Genomic DNA, 6,559 nt, shown 5'->3' with positions numbered 1-6,559 from the left:
ATTAATTTTTGACAAAGGAGGAAAGAATATGCAATGGGAAAAAGACAGTCTCTTCAACAAATGGTGTTGAGAAAACTGAGCAGCTACGTGCAAAAGAAAGAAAGTGGACCACTTTCTTACACCATACACAAAAATAAACTCAAAATGGATTAAAGATCTAAATTTGAGACCTAAAACCATAAAAATTGTAGAAGAGAACACAGGCAGTGACTTCTCTGACATCAGTTGTAGAACCTTCTAACTAGATATGTCTCCTGAGGTAAGGGAAACGAAAGCAAAAACAAACTCTTGGGACTACATCAAAATAAAAAGCTTCTGCACAGCAAAGAAAACAATCAACAAAACTAAAAGGCAAACATACTGAATGGGAGCCTGCTTGGGATTCTCTCTCTCCTTCTCCCCCCACTCTCTAAACATTAAATAAATAAACATTAAAAAAATTATAAATTAAATTCCTTTAACAGAAATAGATTTTCTATTTCTCCTTGTGTCAGTTCTGGGAAGTTACGTCTTTTAAGGCATTTGTCCCTTTTATCAAATGTACTGGTATAAAGTTCCTCATAAAAATCTGTTATCCTTCTAATGTCTGTGGGATTTGGGTAACTTGTGTGTTCTTCTAGGCAGTCTTGCTAAGACTTGATCAATTTTATTAATCTTTTCAAAGGGTTTTTTCTCTTTTGCTTTCTATTTTATTTATTTCCTTTCTTGTGAGGTAATGTTTAAAAAACAACGTGGCACACACTGCCTGATAGATAGTAAGCACTCAGACAGGCACTCCTGGCTGCTTAGCACATGTCTGTCCAGTGGTCAGATGGATGGACAGCTGGGTGGCTCAGCAGAGTGGAGGCCCCATGAAGACAGAAGGAGCAGGCAGGTCACACCACCTAAATGTAAACATCTGAATGTGAACAGCCCTGAATGCAAACATCTCAGAAATAAACACACAGACCAAGCTCTAAGGCTCGCATGGTCTGGATGACCCTGTGAGGTCCCCTTATGTCCCTGAACCTCTGTTTTCTCATCTTCTTTATTTTTTAACTTTATTTATTTTGAGAGAGCGGTGGGGAGGGGCACCGAGAGAAGGGGAGAGAAAGCAAGTTCCGTGCTGCCAGCGCAGAGCCCGACGTGGGGCTCAAACTCAGGAAACTGAAAGATCATGACCTGAGCTGAAATCAAGAGTCACCTAACTGACTGAGCCACCCAGGTGTCCCATTCATTTGTTTGTTTTTAAATCCAAACAGCATCCAAAAGCAACAGAGTTTGGCTAAATAATAATAATGAAAGGGTCACTTCTCTCTGATGCTTGGAGCACCCACACAGGGCCACCGTGTACCTGTGGCCTCAGGCACTTGTCACAGCAACCTCCGTCTGCTTCACGAAATGAGAGAACCGGGGTTCCCCCGGTGGCTCATTTGGTTGAGCATCGGACTCTTGATTTTGGCTCAGGTCATGATCTTGCAGTTGTGGCTTTGAGCCCTGCGTCGGGCTCTGTACTGACAGCTCGGAGCTCGGATTCTCTCTCCCTCTCTCTCTCTGCTCCTTCTCCACTTGCACTGGTTCTCTCAAAATAAATAAACTTAAAAATGAACAATATACTGACCAAATAAGTCAAGGAAATCTTTACTCTGCAGGGGGCAGTGTTTTGCTGGTTTCAAGAGGCTGCGCTCCTTCCCACTCTTGGTGAGATCTGTTTCGTGTAAAGCAGGAATTCACCAATTAGGATGATCCTGGTGCAGGATGGAAAGGCTGTTAACTGGCAATATTGGAGCCTGTGTTAGCTTTCTCCAAAAATAATAAAACTGAGCACTCCTTCCATCCCCAGTCATGGGCCTTTCACAGATTAGTCCATAAGACTCTCCCTGGCTGAGTTTACGTGGCTTGGGGTTTGGGGCATCCTTGATGGCCAGGTGGCAGTGGACTGGGTAGTAAGGCCTTCCAGAAGTCATGGAGACAGCGGCGTCTGGGTGGCTCAGTCAGTTAAGTGTCTGACTCTTGGTTTCATCTCCACTCATAATCTCTCTGTTTGTGAGTTTGAGCCCTGTGTTGGGCTCTGTGCTGACAGAACCTATGTGGGGTTCTCTCTCTCTCTGCTTCTCTCTGTCTGCTCCTCCCCCGCTTGCACCTCTTTCTCTCTCTCAAAATAAATAAATAAACTTAAAAAAAAAAAGGAAGCAATGGAGATAGACATGACATGCATGAGAAGGCTCCTTTGGGAGCCCACAGAGCTCTGCTGGGCAAGGGAGCGCCAGGCCCCACTCTTGCTATTATTACTGAAAGTGACGCACACATGCTGGGTCTCCAGGAAGGGAAGGAAATGAACACAGAGTGGAGGCCTTCTCTGCACCAGACACTGCCATTATGAGCCCCATTTTGTGTCTGGAACGCAGGGTGATCCTGGGAGTGTAAGAGCAGTCCCCCAGCGAGGAAGCAAGGAGTTCAAAGCCTGGCCTTGGTGATGTGGGCATCTTCTGCTACCTCTGGTTCCTGGAGGAATCTTTGTGGGGTCTGCATGAAATGGTGAGCACCTTTCCCAAAAGAAGGAACCCGCTAAGGCAGAGCCTGGTGCATAGGCCAGGCAGCCTGCTGGGAGGGCACAGTGACAGGAAGGGGACCAGGAAGGAAGACAGGAGGGTGGGAAGGGAAACTGAGACCGGAGCCCAAGAGTACCACAGGACACCCCAGTAAAGCCTGCAGCCCCAAGGCCCTGGACTCTTCTCCCAACAGCCCCTCCCCACGTTGCTGCTGGCCCCTGTCCAGCCCCCAGGAGGGTACAGGATGGGCTGGCAGAATATGGGGTGGACTTCTCTTCCTAGGTATGCATCCTTGTCTGTAACTTTATTTTATTTATTTAAAAAATTTTTAAAAATATTTATTTATTTTTGAGAGAAAGAGAGACAGAGCCTAGCAGGGGAGGGGCAGAGACAGTGAGGGAGACACAGAATCCAAAGCAGGCTCCAGGCTCTGACCTGTCAGCACAGAGTCTGACAGGGGCTCGAACCCACCAACTGTGAGATCATGATCTGAACTGAAGTTTAACGCTTAACCAACAGAGTCACCCAGGCGCCCTTATTTTATTTTATTTTATTTTATTTTATTTTATTTTATTTTATTTTATTTTATTTTATTTTAATTTAATTTAACTTAATTTAATTTAATTTTATTTTTTATACATGTTTATTTACTTATTTTGAGAGAGAAAGAGAGAGAGCATGAGTGGGGTAAGGGTAAGGGGACAGGGCGACAGAGAATCCCATGCAGGCTTCATTCTGTCAGTGCAGAGCCCAATGTGGGGCTTGATGTCACAACTACGAGATCATGACCTGAACTGAGATCAAGAGTCTGACACTTAACTGGCTGAGCCACCCACGAGCCCCCCTGTCTGTAATTTTAAAACAACTTCAACCCAAAACACTTTGCCTGAATCGAGTTTTGAGGAAAGAGTCCAAGAAATCCAGATTATGGGAGAAAACTGATGTGGAGCCTTCATGACACCAGGAAAGACAGACAAACAATATGGAGGGACTGTGGTAGATTAAAAGACTTTAATAAACATGACAAACAAGTGCAACGCTTGATCATTGATTGGATCCCAGATGTAAAAATAAGGCCCAAAAGGACATTACTGGGGCCACTGGGAAAAGTTGAATATGGGCTGTATAAGAGAAATGTTTTTGTGTTAATGTTTCTTGGGTGTGACACCCGACCTCAGGTTTTGTAGAACGTCCTTGTCCTAAGGAGATACTGAAACACTTACACTTAAATGGTTCAGCTAAAGTTATGAGGGCTGAGATAAAACACACACTGCCAGATGTTAATGAGGAATGGATTGAAGTGGGGTGTACACAATTCCATACAAAGTTTTCTGAATAAAAAGCTTGGGGACATCTCCAAGTCCCTGTAGATAATGGCAGCCACCTAAAGGCAAACTTCTCCATACAGATTGACCAAGACCACAAATAAAACCACCCACAATGGGGCCTAGAGCGTGACCAGGAGACAGGCTGCTGCCCACCTGTAGTTGGTGTGAGCGAGGTGAGAGACCCCACCTGCAGAGCCCGCTCCAGAGAACCGCTGGCATGGCAGGTCGGGCAGAGACCAGGTGGGAAAGAGGAGCAGGGAACTGGGGCCAAGAATTTAGACAAAATGACACCAGAAGGAGAAAGTCCCACTAGAGTGGGGCAGTTCTGAGAGCAGATGTGAGACCAGGTGAGAGGCAGCACTGGATTCTGGGGGGATTCAAAAGGGACAGAAAGCATGCAGGACCAGGGTTGGCTGTCTTGGAAAGGTCCTGCTTCTAGAGGATGTGGCTCAGAGGTGGAGGCCTTTAGAGGGTTGGGGGTAAATGGATAGGGTAAAAAAAAAAAGTAGTATGGGGAAATCAAAGGCCTATAGAAGCAAAAGTGAATGGTAAATTTGGCAGACACCAAACCATCCCACACCAGGTAAGATTCCAAGTAAAGGAGTCCTTAAACCAACAGAAGAGGGCACTCCTGAACTAAGAAATCTGATGTTACCCAAATCCCCAACGCTAGCCTATGATTGGTCTATTATTCCCACTACCTGCAAACATAAAGACATTTCTTTTTCTTTTTTAAGTTTATTTATTTATTTTGGGGTGGGGGGAGAGGCAGAGAGGGAGAGTGAGAATCTTAAGCAGGCTCCATGCTGTCAGCCTGGAGCCAGACACAGGGCCCAATTCCTCAAACCATGGGATTGTGACCTAAGCCAAAATCATTCATCAGACACTTAACCAACTAAGCCACCCAGGCTCCCCAAGACACTTCTATGTTAACAGAGGGTAACAAACAGTATCTATACAAAAGCAATATAAGGGGCTGACAATCATTCTCCCCACAAACTAATTTACATGGGAATAATGTAACACAGAATCCTGACTTGAATAGCCTTACGAAAGCGTCTAAGATGTGACAAAATACCTTACATATAAACTTGAAAACTCAAAACAGAAATGGACACACACAAAAAAGGTACACACAAAACTAGAATTCCCAAACTCAGGAGAGAAAATGAAAAACACAACATCATCTCAGAAATGAACACTAAACTAGACGCTCTTTTAGGGAGAATAGATTTGACTGAAATTTTAATAAAGTTCATTGAGGACATGAATGAAAACAACCATAAAACCAAAATTAAATAAAAACAGTAGCAAAGAGGATTATATAGAAAGTGATAGATACAGAAGATGGGCAAAAAAGATCTAGTGTATAGACATAGCATTGGAAGAAAAACAACATAATTAGCAGCATAATGATTTTCCAAGAAATCTTTCTGGAAATAAAAGCAGACTTGAATCTGCATAGTCAACTTCCCCCCACCCCTTGCCCAGTGCACTTGAGAAAATCGATACTGAATGGGCAACTCCAAGATATTTCTTAGTAAAATGATCAGACTTTAAAGGTAAAGAAAAAAACAATCTTCTGGAGCTCCAGGAAAAATGATCAAGTGACTCATAAAAGGAAGAAAAGTGTGTTTACATCAGACTTCTTGACAACTGCATGTAAGCAATACAACCCAGAGCAACGTTATAATGAATTCAAAGAAAGCAAGTGTGAGCTAGGATTTTATAACCAGCCAAACTATCCTTCAGGTATCAAGAGGACAGAAAACAATGTCAACATGAAATGAATCAGGGAACGTCATACTCATGAGTCCTTCTTGAAGAACCTGTCAGAAGCTACACTTTATCAAACCAAGGAATGACTAGGAAAACTAGTAAAAATAACTATCAGCAAACCAAATCTAACACCATTGTGCTGGATGGACTAAAGCACCTGCCATCCCTATCTCCTGGAGTTCACGCCCTGGAGTGTGGATGGAACCATTGACTTTTCTCTAACCAACAGAATATGGCAAAAAGCTCTCGTCCTGCAACTAAAAAAAGGTGAGTGTTGCTGGCAACCACATAGGTAGAAGGGCAGATCCATTCCTACCTCAGCCTCTAGATGAGGATTAGTCCTGGCCAACACCAGTAAGAACCCAGCAAAGCCACACCTGGACCTCACATCCAGATGCCTAACACAATCATATTGAAACATAATATATCATGCCCAAGTGGCTTCCATTTCAGGAAGGCAAGGATGGCTTAATATTCATATTTAATAAATTTTGTGTCTTATTGTTTGCCTTATCCTCTCATCCTGGACCTGGTATCAGGAAATCCATTAGTATGATTAATCTTATCGTGCTTGCCTTGGCAGCACATATACTAAAGTTGGAACAATACAGAGAAGATTAGCATGGCCCCTGCACAAGAAGAGAGGTAAGTTTATGAAGCCTTCTGTATTTAAAAAAAGGTGGGGGGCACCTGGGTGGGTCAGTCGGTTAAGCCTCCGACTTCGGCTCAGGTCATGATCTTGCGATTCATGGGTTCGTTTGAGCTCTGCATTGGGCTCTGTGCTGACAGCTCAGAGTCTGGAGCCAGCTTCAGATTCTGTGTCTCCTTCTCTCTCTGCCCCTCCCCTGCTTGCATGCATTCTCTTTCTCTCTCAAAAATAAATAAAACATTAAAAAAATAAAAAAATAAAAATAAAAGATT

At 43.6% G+C, this 6,559-nt stretch overlaps 1 non-coding gene across 1 annotated transcript; it reads left to right on the top strand.

Moving 5' to 3' along the window:
• The first annotated feature begins 6,205 nt into the window (after nucleotides 1–6,205).
• On the top strand, nucleotides 6,206–6,311 carry LOC122202503. Its single transcript, XR_006194702.1, has one exon. It is a non-coding gene; the product is annotated as a U6 spliceosomal RNA (small nuclear RNA).
• Nucleotides 6,312–6,559: the final 248 nt, after the last annotated feature.

This window comes from Panthera leo, chromosome A1 (assembly GCF_018350215.1).
Source record: "Panthera leo isolate Ple1 chromosome A1, P.leo_Ple1_pat1.1, whole genome shotgun sequence".
Taxonomy (NCBI): domain Eukaryota; kingdom Metazoa; phylum Chordata; class Mammalia; order Carnivora; family Felidae; genus Panthera; species Panthera leo.
Note: the sequence above shows the minus strand (reverse complement) of the source record. Positions and strands in the feature narration are given on the sequence as shown.